Source organism: Furipterus horrens, unplaced genomic scaffold (genome assembly GCF_987537825.1).
Source record: "Furipterus horrens unplaced genomic scaffold, mFurHor1.1.pri manual_scaffold_3, whole genome shotgun sequence".
Lineage (NCBI taxonomy): Eukaryota > Metazoa > Chordata > Mammalia > Chiroptera > Furipteridae > Furipterus > Furipterus horrens.
In genome coordinates, this window is record NW_028327173.1 from 16,777,044 (window position 1) to 16,793,803 (window position 16,760).

Sequence of the window (16,760 nt, forward strand, 5' to 3'; positions counted from 1 at the left end):
GTGTCTTGCCCCAGGCACCAAGAACCAGGAAATGGTGACAAGTGAAGTAGGAGTCCACAGGTGCGGTGTTGGTGCGTTGTTGGCAACTAAACCTCAAAGCCCAAATACTTCACCCTGGCTGGTGTGGTTCAATGGGTTAAACACCTGCCTGTGAACCAAAGGGTCACCAGTTCGATTCCTGGTCAGGGCACATGCCTGGGTTGCAGGCCCGGTCCCCAGGTGGGGGCACGCAAGAGTCAGTCAATAGATTTATCTCTAGCACATCAATGTTTCTCTCCCCCTCTTTCTGCCTCCCTTACCTTCCCTAAAAAATAAATAAAGTCTAAAAAAACTTTTTAAAAAACTTCAAATACTTTACCTCTCAGCTTCAGTTTCCTCATTTGCTGAATGGGATAATAATTCACACCCATCTCACAGCATCACCTGAAGATCAAATGAACAAGTAAATATGAACAAGTTGAAGATGGTAAGTGCTGCTTGTAAAGTCAAGCTTGTTCTAATTTTTTTTTAACATTTTATTTTTAGAGAGACGGGACCTGGCCCACAACCCAGGCATGTGCCCTGACTAGAAATTGATCCAGTGACCTTTCAGTTTGCAGGCTAGCACACAATCCACAGAGCTACACCAGCTAGGACCTAATTTAAAAAATTTCTTTAAATCTGTTGATTTGAGAGATAGAGATTGATTTATTGTTACATTTATTTATGCATTCATTGGTTAATTCTTATGTACCCTGGTTGGGGATGGAACCTACAACCTTGGCATATCAGGACAATGCTCCAACCAACTGAGCTATGTGGCTAAGGCCTAAGCTTATTCTAAGTTTTACAAGGTTAGGACAGTCCTCCAAAGAATTCAACAGACTCCAGAAACACAGTTCCCAGCCACTAGCATCTCAGACAGAAACTTCCCTCTGAGGGATGACTTCCTGGACAAAAATCAACTAATAGAAGTAACCATCTTGCCCTGGCTGATGTGGCTCAGTGGGTTGAGTGCTGGCCTGCAAACAACAAGGTTACTGGTTCAATTCCCAGTCAGGGTACATGTCTGGGTTGCTGGCCAGGTCCCCAACTGGGGGTGTGTGAGAGGCAACAGATTGAAATGTCTTTCATACATTTATGTTTCTCCCTTTCTTTTTCTCTCCCTTCCCCTCCCTCTAAAAAAAAAAAAAAAAAAATGAAAGTCTTTTAAAAAGAAAAGAATAACTAGCTTGAGGAAACAAATCACCAATCCAGATATAAATTCCAGAGTCACTGTTCCCTTTAATGCTCAAATAATAATCCCTGAACTCTGACCTTATAGTGTTTCTAAGGAATATTGGCTCCAATCTATTAAATATTATGTGGAAGTGCTGAACACCAACTGTTTTCCATGCTTTATTTCACTTAATCCTTATATGAAGGAGATATAATTCATTCCATTCCATACATGAGAAAATTGAGGCTTGAAGATTAAGTGATTTGCCCTAGGACATAGCTAAATGGTAAGAGCGGAACTCAGAACGACATCTGTGTGATTCTGAAACTCACTCTTAACCAGTGTTCTGCGTCACCTCTGCTTCTGGTAATGCCCAAGGTCTACTTCAATGTTTCACAGACCTGTCGGGTTATCACACTTCTCCTCAGCCAACCATGTGGTCATAAAGGTGATTATAATACCGGGGTCTGGTCTCATTTAGGCGTTGACGTTTTTAGAAAGTTACATTTTCCAGCTGGCAAACAGTAGAAAACAAGCTGGGAAGTTTGGGGGGTTTCCTATGGACAGTCTCATAAGGTGAGTTCCCCATTGCCTGGGCTGCACACAGAAAACTAATGAGACTTGTTACAATCTTGGAGAAGATTCCTATGCCCAGTCTGGGACTGTTTAGATGACCTTGCATGACCCCTCTGAGTCCACGTATCCAATTCTCAGCATTTCTTGCATTTTACCTACTTATATATCATGTTTTCCATGATTATTTCTGAGACAGGCACTTTCAGAGGAAAAGTTGGTTTCCTATATATATTAAGTATCCAAACATTTGGTACTTTGGTTAACACGTGGGCTTAATTTCTCACCCAAACTTGTAATAAAAGGCCACTATTCATGTAATGGCTATAACAGTAGGCATGATTTATTGAGTTCATGCTTTACATATTATTTACATTATCCCCAATACTCAAAGCAATCTCATGAGGGTGGTATTATAATTCCCATCTTATCACAAGGAAACTGAGGCTACAAGAGGAAACTTGACCACAGTCTTCCAGCAATGAGGTGGCTGAGCTAAGTTTTGAACACAAGTCTATCTGGCCCCAAACTTCGTGCTATACCACCCTAATGCTTGGGCTAAATTTTATCCCACAGTGACTCATAAAAATCAAAAGGGCCCTGAAAGCTGATCTCCCAGTACAGAAATCTCCCATAGATGGTTATCCGGTTTCTGCTCAAGTACCACCTGCAATGGAGACTCCACCACATCACAAAGCAGTCCCCCACATGGTTGGAAAGTTCCTCCACTTTGAACTGAGGTCTTCTGAGTAGCTTCTGTTTCTTGGGGGGGTTCCCACTAACTCCAAAGAACTCAGAGAAATGACTCAACAGTGGCAGGAGGGAAACCTAAATGAGCACTCCCACTCGCACTCCCACTCCCAGTGGAGGTAGCTGCAGTGGCAGGCCCAAGTGCTAAGACTATATACTGACAAGAGAGAAAGACCTTTCAAGGTGAGTGGGAGGGCCTCCTGGGCCATCATCCCCTTTTCCCCAGGGATGTGCAGTGTGTCCCCTCACCTATTCCCTCCAGCCTCAACTCCAGCCCAGCTCATCTGTGAAGGCAGCAGGGAGTGGGTAGTAGGAACAGCACTGGAAATGTAGTCAGACAGACCAGGGGTTACATCCCAACTCCAACGCTGACCTTCTGTGTGACCTTAGGCAAGTCATTTCACTGCTTTGCGGTTTTCTCAACTGTCAAGCAGAGCTATTGTGAACCTTAAAGAAGAGGGTATGTGGCCCTGGCTGGGTAGTTAAGTTGGTTAGAGCATTGTCTGGATGCTCCAACATTACAGGTTCAATTCCCATCAGGGCACATACAAGAATCAACCAATGGTGTTGGTAAGGATGTGGAGAAAAGGGAACCCTAGTCCACTGTTTGTGGGAATGCAGCCTGGTGCAGCCACTGTGGAAAGCAGTACGGAATGTCCTCAAAAAACTAAAAAAGGATCTGCCTTTTGATCTTGCAATTCCATTGCTAGGATTATACCTGAAGAATCCTGAAATACCAATTCAGAAGAACCTACGCACCCCTATGTTCATAGCAACGCTATTTACAATAGCCAAATGCTGGAACAGTCTAAGTGCCCATCTGTAGATGAGTGGATCCAAAAACTGTGGTACATTTACACAATGGAGTACTACGCAGCAGAAAGAAAGAAGGAACTCCTACCTTTGGCAACAACATGGATGGACTGGAGAGTATTATGCTTAGTGAAATAAGCCAGGAAGCAAAAGAAAAATACCATATGAAATCACCTAATACAAGAAACTAATGAAAAACACAAATGAACAAAGTAGAACCAGAGGCATGGAAACAAGGAACAGACTGACAGTGACCAGAGGGGAGGGGGCAGGGAGAAAAGGGGGAAAGAAGGGGAAGGGTCTAATCAAGGAACTAGTGTAAATGACCCATGGACATGGACAGCAGGGTGGGGATTGACTGTGGGAGTGGAGGGAGGTGGAAGGGGAAGGGGAGAGCAACGGGGTCAAGATGGGACAACTGTAATGGAACAACAATAAAAAAATGGGAAAGAAAACAAACAAAAATGACAAAGTGCTTTACAAGGGCAGGTTTCCTTTAACAACATAGCTGCCCTGCGGGGTGTCATTTCCCACCTCCAGGATCTGACAAGGATCCAGTAGTTGTCAGTGAAAAAAACTCTGCTCCAATGGACTTATGCAAAGAAGGAGGGCCTCAGGTAGGGCTGGATCCAGGGACTCTAGGCAGTATCTCCCAGCTTTGCAGTGCTGCTCTTTGGAGAGGCCACCTGCCTGAGTGGCAACCTGGAGGAAAGACCTTTTTCTTCTGGTCGTACCTGCAGATTCTCAGGATTCACCTGTTTGGACCTAGTGGGATACATGCCCATCTCTGACTCAAACACCGGCCTCAAGGTCATGGGATTTGCTTATGGCCAGTGCTACTCTCCAAGGTAACTTGATGTCAGTCAGATAAGGAGAAGCAGCCCTGTGCTAGGACACAGGCTTGTTGGACAAATGTCAGGTGTACATAGTTCATGATGTAGTTAGTCCACCCTTCGTCACATTTTGTCCTTAGGAAAATTTTACCACCATGAGCAAGGAGGTATCTTTGAGTATTCATTGCAGCAGTTCTCAGAATAGCAAAAAACTGTAATTGGCCCAAATGTCTCTTAACCAAAGAACAGCTAAATAAATAATTTTCTCAAAAAAAAAAAAAAATCAAGTCAATATTTTTCTCTCCCTTTCTCTCTAAAATCTATTTAAAAATTAAAAATAGAGAAGAGGGTGTGTAAAGCTTCTATAGAGCTGCTCAGTTATAAGCAAACAGCAACCAGGATGCAGAAAGCTGTTTTGTGGTTAAGTGCAGAGTCTGGGGTTAGGCTGTCCTGGTTTTGTTGTTTAACTTTTTTCTTGAAGTATAAGCAGTCCTGGGTTAGAATTCAGTTTTGACAACTTGTCTCTGTGACCTTGTGCAAGTCATTTAACCTCTCTGCCCCACCTTTAAAATGGGTTTAATAGTATTATCTACTCCGTGGCAAAGGTGAAACAAGGTAATACATCAGAAGCACATAGCATAGGGCCTCACATGGGAAGTGCTTTCTACGTGTTGGTTACTATCCACTCCTCCCAAAGCATAGATTCCAATCTCTCTCTCTCTCTCTTTGTCTGTCTCTGTCTGTCTGTCTGTCTGTCTGTCTGTCTGTCTCTCTCTCTCTCTCTCTCTCTCTCCCTCTCCTGTTTTAATACAGGGAACCACATCCAGAGCTTGGAGAGAGGTCAACTCATCTGAGTATCTTCACACCATGGGGAGAAGAGGGAGTACTCTCATAGAATCTTCTCTATTTTTTCCCCTCCTACTTCAGAGTCTTTCTTTGAATTATAACTTATGTTTATGACTCAATCTGAAACTTCTTTTTATATGTAATTTCCTCTGTTTCTCTTTTCTCTTCCACTCCACACCCACTCCCCAGGCTGTGGGCTGAATTGAGAAATGGAGGGGCAGGTGTTTGAGCTGGGCATGTGGTGTGTACCTGGGATGAGTCTGGAATCACCCATTGCAGAATGTTCTTACCAGGCTGGATTTGGACACTACAGAGCTTTATAGTTACCAGCTCCATTGCATAGGATTCCAAAAGCACCTGAAGGGAGCTATATTCTCACCTGGATGAATAAGTAGAGGATTGGAATCAGAAGGCATGAAATTGAAATCAAATCTCAATACTAGCTATGACTAGCTGTATGACCTTGGGCCAGTCACTTGGCCTTCCTGAGCCTTATTTTCCTCATCTGTAAACCATCTTAAGAGGGTTTTGAGAGTAAATGTTTTGGCAGAGATTAGGTGCAGTACAATGGTAGCTGAGTTGCAAGAATGCTTGATAGCCCTGGCCAGGGAGCTCAGTTGTTTAGAGTGTCATCCTGATACACCAAGGCTGTGTGCTTGATCCCCAGTCCAGGCACATACAAGAATCAACTGATGAATATGTAAATAAGTGGAGGAAAAAAATTGATGTTTCCCCCCCACACACACACACACACTAAAAAATCAATTTAAAAAAAAGAATTCTTGATAGAACCTTCAGAGCAGAGTGAGACCCTGCAGAACCAGAGGATCTTAACATGGGGTCCATGGGCTTCCCAGGAATGTAAAAATGATATGTAAAATGGTATATGTATGTGTATTTTTCTGGGAAAAGAGAATATGGGTTTAGTTTTTTTAAAAAGATTTCATTTATTGTTTTCAGAGAATGAGGAAGGGAGGGAGAAATAGAGGGAGAGAAACATCAATGTGTGGTCCCCCAACCAGGGACCTGGCCCGCAACCCAGGCATGTGCCCTGACTGGGAATTAAACCGGTGACACTCTAGTTCTCAGGCTGGTGCTCAGTCCACTAAGCCACACCAGCCAGGGTGAATACAGGGTTTTCATCAGATTCTTTTATGTTTTTAAAAAATATTTTATTCATTTTTAGAGAGAGAGGAAAGGAGGGAGAAAAAGAGGGAGAGAAACGTCAATGTGAGAGAGAAACATCGATCAGTTGCCTTTGATATACATCCTGACCAGGGGCCAAACCTGCAACCCAGGTATGTGCCCTGGCCTGGAATCGAACCCACAATTTGTTGCTTTGCAAGATGACACCCAACCAACTCAGGCACACCGCTCAGGTCCATCAGATTCTTAGTGGGGTTTGTGATCACCCAAAATGTTAAGAACCATTATCTCCAGGAAACCGGATAACTAAAACTTTTACTTTACAAGTATGTAGAACAGCCTTTCTGTCCCAGCACTGTGTTGTTCATTTAGTAAACATGTATGTTCCAGGCACTGGAAATAAAAAGATGAACACTCCTTGCCCTTCTGGAGCGCTGAGCTTCAGAGAAGTTAAGTGATTTATATAGCCAAGGTCACACACTTCTGAAGGAAGCCGAATGCTGGAATTGGAACCCCAGATCTCTGACTGCAAAGCTGGCCACTTTGTATCGCAGCAGAGGGGCTCTCAAAGGTCCATGGCTTGCCCAAGTTCCCTCTGGTTGGCCAAGACCAACAGGGTGAGCATTCCATAAGAAAGGCCCCGAGGTCACACTGAGGAAGCCAGATTCAAGCTGTCAGCACAACACCTGGGTATGCTGATGAATTGCCTGCAGGTGGCAGGTCGTTTTCTGTGACTAGTCCTATTCTGAGCTGACTTAGGGAGGGGTTTCCCCTTCCTAAACTCTAACACAAGCCACAGACCATGAGGGAATTCCACATGTATATTTATATCAACTATATTGAGGTTTAATTTACATACAATAAAAAGCATAGGTTTTTAAGTATGATTAAATGAGTTTTGACAAACACATACACCTGTGAAACCCATACTACTCTCAAGATATAGAACATTTTCATTACTCAGAATTCCCTCATGTCCCTTTCTCAATCTCCCCCGATGTCAGAGGAAGCCACTATTCACTATTCCGATTTTTATCACTATAAATTAGTGTTGCCTGTTTTAGAACTATTGTATAAATGCAATCATACAGTGTGCTCTATTCTCTGACTTTTGTTCAACGTAATGTCTGTGATGCTTAATCCATGCTGTTGCATATTCATCCCATTTTGTTATTGAGTAGTATTTATTGGATGAATATGCCACAATTTCTTTAATCTATATTTCTGTTAATGGGCATTTTTTTCTTGTTTTTGGCTAATACGAATATTCATGTGGGATATTTGTGTGGACATATGTTTTTATTTTCTTGAGTAAATACATAGAAGTGGCATAGCCACATCACAGGATAGGTGTATGTTTAACTATATAAAAAATTACTAAATAGTTCTGGCCTGGTAGTGCAGTTGGTTAGAGCGTCATCCCAATACACCAAGATTTCAGGTTCAATCCCCGGTCAGGGCACATACAAGAGTCAACCAATGAATGCATAAATAAGCGGAACAACAAAAATTTCTCTCTCTCTCTCTCTCTCTCTCTCTCTCTCTCTCTCTCTCTCTCTCTCAAAGATCAATTAATTTAGGCCATGTGGCTCAGTTGGTTGGGCATCGTTCTACAAAGCTGGTTCAGTTCCTGGTCAGGGCATATGGCTGGGTTGTGGGTTGGGTCTCAGTCAGGGGGCCTACCAGAGGCAACCAGCCTATGGATGTTTCTCTCTCACATTGATGTTTTTGTCTCCCTCTCTTTCCTCCTCCCTTCCCCTCTCTCTAAAAATAAATAAAATCTTTAAAAATTAAAAAAAATCAATAAAAAATTTTAAATTACTAAACTGTTTTCCAAAGTACATTTTACACTCAGACTTGAAATACAGGAGAGGTCCAGTTGCTTCCTACTCTTGCCAATCTTTGGTATTAGTCTTTCTAGTCATTCCAGTGAGTGTGAAGTGGTTTCCCTTTGTGGTTTTAATTTACATTTCTTTAATGACTAATGATGCTGAATATCATTTCATATACTTATTGACTATTCCCATATATTCTTTTGTATGTTCAAACCTTTAGCCCCACTTAAAAACTGGGTTATTCATGTTATAGATTGTAAAGAATTCTTTGTAAATTCTGGATACAAGATCTTTGTTAGATATATGTATTGTGAATATTTTCTTCCAATCTGTGACTCATCATTTTATTTGAAGAGCAGTTTTAATTCTTTCTAAAATACAAATTATTTCTCAAATTTTAATTTTGTTTTTATTTTTTCTTATCCAAAAAGTTATTATTTTTTTTTAACCTATCTAATGATCACAAGATTTTCATTCAAGGGAAATCCATAATTTTAATGAAAATTATACTACTAACAACTGAGTCCTTGGGACCAAGCCCCACCATGGGGTAAATTATTATCTCCACTTGAAAGATAAGAAACCTTAAACAGTGAAAAGTTAAATAGCCTAAGGGCACACAGCTAGTAAGGGACAGAATTTGGGATTAAATTCACGTCTGTCTATGTAACCTGGAACTCCCTGCTCCACCTTTACTGCTTTACTCCCTCCATAATTTTAAGCCCCAGTGATGGTTACTCTGGGAATTTTGAATATCTGGGAAGTTTTATTGGAATTGCATTAGATCTATAGCTTAATTTGAAGAATTGACATTTTAACAAGATTGAGTCTTCCAGTTTATGGACACAGTACATCTTTAGGCTTTCTTTAAATTTCTCTTTGCAACATTTTGTAGACTTTAGGGTTCAGATCTTACATATCTTTTATCGACTTTATCCTTATGAATTTGATTTTTTTAAGTATTGTCAATGGCATTGTTTCTTAAATTTCAATTTCAATTGTGTGTTGCTAGGGATATAATTGATTTTTGTACATTGTGTACTCCGCTATTTTGCTTACCTTATTGGTTCTAACACCTATTTTTGTAAATTTTTTAGAATTTTCTACATAGATAATCTTATCCTCTGCAAACAGAGGTAGTCTTACCTATTCCTTTCTGATTTGTATGACTTTTATTTCTTTTTCTTGCTTATTGCGTTGGCTAGAATTTCTGGTACAATATTAAAATTTGAAACACCCTTGCCTTTTTCTCAGTCTTTGAGGGGAAGCATTCAGTCTTTACCATTACATTTGATGTTATCTGTTGGGTTTTCCTAGATGTCCTTTCAGGCTGAAGAAGTTCCCTTCTCTTCCTAGGTTGCTGAGAGCTTTTATCATGAATGGATGTTAGATTTTGTCAGATGCTTTTTCTGTACCTCTTGAAGCGATCATATGATTTTGTTGTTTTCATCTGTTAATGTGGTAGATTACAAAGATTGATTTCAGATGTTCAACCAACATTGTGTTCCAGAGCTATACAGCTGTTCGGGTTATCTATTTATTCCTGAATTAACTTTGGTCATTTGTATTTTTCAAGAAATTTCATCTAAGTTGTGGGCATCTAATTTATTGGCATAAAGTTCACATAGTAGCTTCTAATTATTATTTTAATGTTTGGTATTTTTAGTAACATCCCCTCCCTCCCTCCAGATAGTAATTTGTGTCTTTTTCTTTTTTTCTGATCAGTCTGCCTAGACATTTATCAGTTCTATTGATATTATCAGAGAATAGCTTTTGTCTTAATTAATTTTTTGTATTTTTTTTCTGTTATCTATTTCACTGATTTGTACTCTTAAAATCTGCAAGGATTATCCTGGCTCCTGCATGGGAAGCTGGCAAAAATAACAACTTTGCCAGGCCTCATTCTCATAAATTGCTAGTAGAATTGCCTGGAGAGCAATGTGGTAATAACAAAATATTTAAAATGTGCGTGAAATACACATACTCTATACTTCTGAAATACTACTTTGAGGAACTTATACAGTGGTATGCTAGAAAATGTTTAACAACTGACAGGGGCAGGGAGAGGGGCCCCTGATTTGTGGTCTTTACTGATTTTGTGATGTAATTTTTTCCACAATGGCCAATTTCAAGCTACTAACAAGAATGTTTAATTGGGAATGGATGCTCACAATTGGCTCTCATGAGCCAATACAAACAGACTTCAGCATACCACTGGATTTATGTTAAAGAGAGAATTAGAAATGTATATAAAAATTATATACAAGTATACTCCACAGTGCTTTGTGGGTTTTTTAAATTTTTTACTGTTGACACTCTTACAAATGTCCTCCATTTCCCAAGCATTGCCTCCCCTTTTCTGGCCTTCACCACACTATTGTCTGTGTCCATGGGCTGTGCATGTATGTTCTTTAGCTAAGTTTTTCCCACAGTACTTTTATTTGTGGGAAATTGGTCAAACTTAAATTATACCAATGAAGTCACAAATGCATAGAGTACAATATATGATGGTATAATATGGTATAGTAATATATTATATATTATACTATAATATGTAACTATGAGAAAATTATTAAGAACATGGAGAAGTATTCTTGATATAATGATTTTAATTTTTTTATGTATTGATTTAGAGAGAGAGAGGAAGGGAGACAGACAGAGAGAAACATTGACTTGTTGTTCCACCTACCTTGCATTCATTGGTTGATTCTCGTGTGTTCCCTGACTGGGGAATAAACCCACAACTTTGGTATATTGGGATGATGCTCTAACCAACTGAGCTACCTGGCCAGGGCCGATATAATATCTTTTTAAAAGCAAGTGTTTAAGTACAATATAAGATCAATTTATTTTGTATTATATGTGTGTGTGTTTGCGCTTTTTGATGAGATTAACATTTAAAGATTTTACTTATTTTTAGGAAGAGGGAAGGGGAGGGACAGAAACATTGATGTGAGAGAGAAATATCAATCGGCTGCCTCTCCTACACACCCTGACCTGGGACCAAACCCTCAACCCAGGCATGTGCTCTGACGGTAATTGAACCAGCAACCTTTTGCTTTGCGGGATGATGCCCAACCAACTGAGACACACCAGTCAGGGCAAGATCATTTTATTTTTTAAATGCTATATGTATAGAAAAAAAAAACAAAATGACAGAAACAAAATATTCACAATGATTCTTTTCTTTGTGTTTTTTCAATACATGACTAACTTTCTAAAATGAAGGTAAGAATTCAGAAAAATAAAGCCACAAATGCATATTTTTGTTTTTTAAAATGTGTGTACACATGTTTCCACAGGCCAGTCCTGCCCCAAGCATTTGTCCTAAGAATTGAAGAGGTTGGGAGATTCAGAAATAGCTGGCTATACCCTTGACCACAGAGCCACCTTCCTGCCTTTAGGATCTCGAAGGAAAACCTTAATTAATCTCCAGATGCTTTGTAGGGACACTATGGCAAAAAGAAAATGATTTACTGATCTCCAACCCAAGAAGCTAGAAAGCCTGCATAGGAATAGGTGAGTATTTTGATTGTCTAAAAAACATGTTTTAGAAAGTTGAAATTTATTTATTACACTATACATTGCAGTGATGTTGGCATCTGCTCATTTGTCAATCAATAAATATTTTCTGGGCACCAACCGAGCACCTAATTTTTTGGAGGAAAAAAGTATGACTTTGGTTTGATATTTATTAAAAGACAATCTCTGTTCCTTCCTCCCATTTACTACACACTCAGCACTTTATTAGGGGCTTTAACTGCTTCAGCTTATTTAATTATCAAAATCTCCAGCAAAGGAGATATTATTTCCATTTACACATGAAAAAAATTGAACCTCAGAAAACTTATATAGAATATTAAAGAACTTAAATTCCTTAATCAATAGTTCACGTTTTTTAAAAAAGATTTTATTTATTTTTAGAGGAAGGGGAAGAGAGGGAGAAAAACATTGATGTGAGAAACAGCAATCAATTGCCTTTCATATGCGCCCCTACCTGGGACCAAACCCACAATCCAGGTATGTGACCTCATCAGGAATTAAAGTGACAACGTTTTGCTTTGTGGAACAAAACCCCAACCAACTGAGCCGTACTAGTCAGGGCAATAGCTCATGTTTTTTGAGTGCTTATCTGTTACCAACCACTGTACCAAGTGCTTTGTAAGTATTATTGCCTTTACTTACTTACCCATGGAGTGAAGCTTTGATTATATTCATTTTACTTATGAGTTTGAGGTTAAATTACCTACCCGAGGCCATCTTGTCAGAAAATGGTAAAGTACTAGCACTGAACTTGGCTGTAGAGGGCCTGTGATGAAATTTTGTTTTTACAGTGTAATTTTGGGCAAGCCACTGAACAACTCTGAGCTTTACTTTTGTTTGTTTAACTTTAAGTTTTTAAATAAATATTGTATACTTTTAAAGCACTTTGCACATATAGTACTATTCAATCAAAAACCATTATTGAACAACAATTATGTGCATAGCATATACTAGGAGTCACTGGGAAGATACATAAACGAATAATTTGTTGCTCTGTAGTGACTTATAGAAAGGAGATCAGGTACAAAGAAATAAGAACCCCCAGATACATAGGAATTCTCACAGCTAGATTGGACTCTAGAATCAGACCAATTCAGGTTTGAAACCTTAGCTCCACCACCTACTAGCTATATGGCTTTGGACAAATTATCCAACCTTTCTGAACCTCAGTTTTTTCCTCTATCATCTTCTGTGTGATGTACCTACTTTACAGAAGTGTTTCGGATGATTGAGATAATTAAGTAAATTATTCAGCACCATGTTTGACACAAAGCAAATGTTCGATCAGTGGATCATAAGTTAAGTATATGTTTAATTTTATAAGAAACTACCAAACTACCAAAATTATTGTACATACCATTTTACAGTCCCACAAGTGGCATACGAGGATTTTAGTTGCTCAGCATCCTCACCAACACTTGCTATTATCAGTCTGTTTAAATTATAGCTATTCAGGTGGATGTGTACAGATATCTCATTGTCGTGTAATTTGCATTTCCCTGATGGCCAATGATGTTTAGCATCTCTTCATGAGCTTATTAGTTGGTCATACGTCTTCTTTGGAAAAGTCTGTACAAATCTTTTGCCTGTTTCTCATTGGGTTTTCTTTCACTTAAGTTGATGAATTCTTTTTTTAGATTTCATTTATTTACTTTCAGAGAGAGGGGAAGGAAGGGAGTAAGAGAAGGAGAGAAACATAGATATATGAGAGAAACATCAGTTGATTGCCTTTCACACGCCCCCAACCAGGGACCTGGCCTGAAACCCAGGCCTGTGCCCTGACCAGGAATCAAACCGGCAACCCCTGGGTCTGCAGGACACATCAATTAGGGCTTGCCTTTTCATTTTTTAATGTTATCTTAGAAGGGCAGAAGATTGTAATACCGATGAAGTCCAATTTATCAAGTTTTTACCGTTAATTTTCTTTTTTTGTTCTAAAAAGCGCTTTTTATATCCTAAAGTCTCAAAGATATTTTCCTGTTTTCTTGTGAAAGTTTTATGATTAGGTCTTTGATCCATTTCAAAGTAATTTTTTTTGCGTGGTATGAGACAAGGATCGATATTTGTTTTATCCTTATGAATATCCAGTTGTTTCTGCACCATTTTTAAGAAAAAAGACTATCCTTTTTTCTTATCAGTTTTGTTGAAAATCAGTTGTGTGGCTCTGTTTCTGGATGCTCTATTCTATTGATTGTATGCCTTTATAATACCATACTGTTTTGACTATATAGCTTAATAGTATTTATAGTGTCTTAACAAATTTTTTTTATGTATTGATCTCAGAGAGAGAGATAGAAACATAGATTTTTGTTGTTCCACTTATTTATGTATTGGTTCATCGGCTGATTCCTGCCTGTGCCCCAAATGGAGATCGAACCTGCAACCTTGGTGTATCCAGATGATGCTCTCTAACCAACTGAGCTACCCAGCCATGGCATTATAGTAAGTCTTGATGTCAAAAAGTTTAAGTCTTCCTATCATATATTTTTGTATTTTCTCTTCCTTGATTTTGTGTAGTTTGACTATGATGGGATTCTTCTTTTTTAAATAGTGACCTAGGAGCAGAATTACAGGAACACAGGACATAGCCAAAATTAATTTCATTATATACTGGCAAATTGCTCTCCAGAAAAGCTGCCCTTGAGTCCCAATATTCCCTCATTTTGGCTAACATATAACATCACCCAGCTTGCTAATTTTTTGCCAGTCTAATGTTATAATCTGACATCTCCATGCTGTTTTTAAATATTTTATTTATTTATTTTTAGAGAGAAGGGAAGGGAGGGAGAAAGAGAGAGAGAGAAACATCAACCTGTGGCTGCCTCTCGCATGCCCCTAACCGGAGACCCAGCCCGCAACCCAGGCATGTGCCCTGACTGAGAACCGAACTGGCAGCCTTTGGGGGTCGCAGACTAGCACTCAATCCACTGAGCCACAGCAGCCAGGGCTCCATGCTGTTGTTAAAAGGAGTGTTATTGAGATCACGTGGACATGGACAACAGTGTGGTGATTGCAAGGCAGGGAGCAGGGTGGAGGTGGAAAGGGGTATAAGGGGGATGAATGGTAACAGAAAAAAAGTACAATAAAAATAAACTATAAAAAATAAATAAAAGAGCTTGATTGAAATAAGACTGATATTCACTAAAATGCACAGGCTACAATTTGATGAGTTTTGACATTTGTGTACACCAGTGAAGCTATCTTCACAAATAGATAATAAATATATCCTTCACCCACAAAAACTTCTTGTGCCCCCTTGAGTCTGAGCTTTTTCATCTGCAAAATGCAGCTCAGTTGTAAGGATGTGTGGTGTGAACTGAGCTTGGGGTCTGGCACTTAGAAGGTGCTGAGGAAATAGAGCTAGTATTACTGCAAGTGTACAGCAGGGCAATTGAGTATACAGGCCCTGGAGCCAACTGCCTGGGTTCAAACCCCTATCTGCTATTTGCTTCCTTAGGCAAATTCTTCAGCATCTCTGTGAATCAACTTCTCCATCTGTAATGGAAATGATGATGTGGTGGTACCTACCTCAAAGGATTGTTATGAGGATTAAAAGGGTTAATATGCTTGAAAACATTTTTTTCTCTGTCACAGGTAATTGAACAATTCTTAGCTAGAATTCTTCAAATTTTGAAATATTCCTTAACACCTTCTCGGACATGTAGAGGTTTTGGGGCTTCAGCTTAGTAACCTTTGAACTAAATGTGGCCTTTCAGCAATCTCTAAGAACTCTTCCAAACTCAGTCTTATAAGAGCTGTGATTTATTTAAGTGGTAATAGTAATTTTAGGAGTTACCACAAAAGGGAATAGGAATGTGCTCTTGTGGACTGTGAAAGCAATTCAGTAGTGTTTTTTTTTTATCTATCTTCTTGAAAATAACAATAGTAATATCTGAGCAACCAGCTCTTTCTTAGTATGTTACATCCAGGGCTTATGTGAGTAGCTCAGTGTTAAGTGTTTTGTTCATCCTGAGTCTCTGTGATTGAGCACTATAGTGCACATATGAACAAAAGGACTAACAAACAGCCTTTTGGAGAATAACATGTTTAATAAGTAGCAAAAATAATAATAATAGCCAACATTTATTTAGTGCACACTATTCTAAGTGTTTTTTATTAACCTATCTTACAAGGTAGGTGTTCTTATTATCTTATTTTTCCACTTTAAAGATAAGAAAATTAACCCTGGCTGGTGTGGCTCAGTGGATTGAGTGTCGGCCTGCGAGCCAAGTGTTGCTGGTTCGATTCCCAGTCAGGGCACATAACTAGGTTGCACGTCAGGTCCCCAGTTGGGGGTGCAAGTGAGAGACAACCACACAGTGATGTTTCTTTCCCTCTCTTTCTCCTTTCCCCTCTCTCTAAAAATAAATAAATAAATAAATAAGCAAACAAATAAATGTTTTTTAAAAGATAAGAAAATTGAGGCACAGAGAGGCTAGGAAACTTGCCAAAGTTCATGTCATTAGAGTGATTTATGGCTAAACTAGGGAAATCCTGTAGTAGAAGAGAAAAATAAAAAAGAGCCTATTGTGATAAAGGTCTTTTTGTCCCTTACCTGCTTATGCCATTCAATCTGACATTACTAAAAGTTTACAAACTGGCAAATGAGTTAACCAGATATGAAGATAAACATCAAAAATAAGAGTTCCTACCAAATGATTTTTACCTTGACCAGCCTCTCATACAGTCTTCACAAAGAGAAAAACACTGAATTTAGAGTTAGAAGAGTCATCAAGACATAGTGGGAAGGATATACCTTGGAGAAAAATGACTAGATTCAAATTGTTGATTCTTCCAACTGCTGTGTGGCCTTGGATAAATTACCCAGACTCTCTGAGCCTGTTTATTCAGGTGTAGTAGAATTTGAATATATATACTTTACTTATAGAGCATCTGTGAGAGGTAAATAAACTAGCTTTAGTAAAAGCACCTAACAGGTTCTTATGTGTGTGTGTGTGTGTGTGTGTGTGTGTGTGTGTGTACGTTTGTTTCCCTAATGGGTTCTAACATATAGTAGGAATTAAGGACATGCTTAGTGGGTGCCTAGGAAACCTCAGAAGAAGACTCCAAAACAAAGATTCCTGGGTAAGAGATTAAGGAAGTGCTCTAAGAAGTCAGTAAGGGCATAGGGGAAGCAGCTCAGGGGAAGAAGTCAAGCAAAATGAGACTTCAGGCAGTCCCAGTGAGGGTAGCTTAATTCCTCAGGGAACTGAGGAGTATAAA

General features: G+C 39.2%; 1 long non-coding RNA gene across 1 annotated transcript in view; it reads left to right on the plus strand.

The window, feature by feature from the left end:
• Positions 1 to 11,929: 11,929 nt before the first annotated feature.
• The window catches only part of LOC150014413 (uncharacterized), a 48,194-nt gene continuing 43,363 nt past the window's right edge, over positions 11,930 to 16,760 (plus strand). Inside the window, exons 1-2 of the long non-coding RNA XR_016509929.1 lie at positions 11,930 to 12,014; positions 13,908 to 13,979. This is a non-coding gene — a long non-coding RNA (uncharacterized LOC150014413). The remainder of the gene's footprint in view (positions 12,015 to 13,907; positions 13,980 to 16,760) is intronic.